The sequence below is a fragment of the Tenrec ecaudatus genome, chromosome 13, assembly GCF_050624435.1.
Source record: "Tenrec ecaudatus isolate mTenEca1 chromosome 13, mTenEca1.hap1, whole genome shotgun sequence".
NCBI classification, from domain to species: Eukaryota; Metazoa; Chordata; class Mammalia; order Afrosoricida; family Tenrecidae; genus Tenrec; species Tenrec ecaudatus.
Window position 1 is genome coordinate 41,835,382 of NC_134542.1, and position 938 is coordinate 41,836,319.

A 938-nucleotide genomic window follows, 5' to 3' on the forward strand; every position below is an offset into this window, starting at 1 on the left:
CTGTCATGACCCCAGTGCTGCTGCTCATTTCAGACTAGACTGGAGCATGTGCACAGGTACAGATAAGAGCTAAAGCTCAGGACACACGGAGTCCAGGAACAGGAATGGGAATATTGATACCAGAAGGGTAGGGAGATGTGGGGGAGAGATGGGGAGGAAGGGGGAACTGATAACAATAATCGACATACTGCACAACCCCCTCCAAGGGGAAAAAACAAAAACCATGGAGGAAGGGAGACAGCAGTCAGTGACCAGATTTTAATATTGGTAAAGCGGGACACCACTGATAAAACTCATATCCTGGCGAAATAGCCACATGACAGTTGAAAACCGTATACCCTAGCTTGTCTTGCATTCTTTAAAAAACTTGGGACTTTTTAAAAATGCCGCGGGATGTGGGAAAAATTGTTAAAAATCGGGACGTCTGGTCACCCCAATGGGGTCACAAGAGTCGGGGGGAAGGGAGGGAAAAAGAGCCCAATACTAAGGACTCAATAGAAAGTAAATGTTTAGAAAATAATGTTGGCAACATAATGTACAAATATGCCTGATACAATTGATGTATGGATTGTAATGAGTTGTCAGAGCCCCCAATAAAATGATCTTTTAATTAAAAAAATCCCCCAATAAAAATTTTTTTAAGTTGCTATGATTAGCTCCTTCTTGTTCAAGGGGAAATGATGAAAACCACACTCACTCATTCAATGGGCATTTTAGCAACCTACTTTACATTTGATTGATGCTCTATCATTTCCCAAATTTGTTAGCATCTGTCTGTTCATTGATGTCTCGCGATGGCCATGTGAAGGAGACATTGGCTACGGCTCCTGCAGAGGAGAAAACAGGCTCAGAGGATCCAAGAGGTGGCGCCCTTATTTGAACTGCGACGGTCTGACTACTCTTTCCACTGATGCTGGCTTAGTTATTTTAAATAGCTT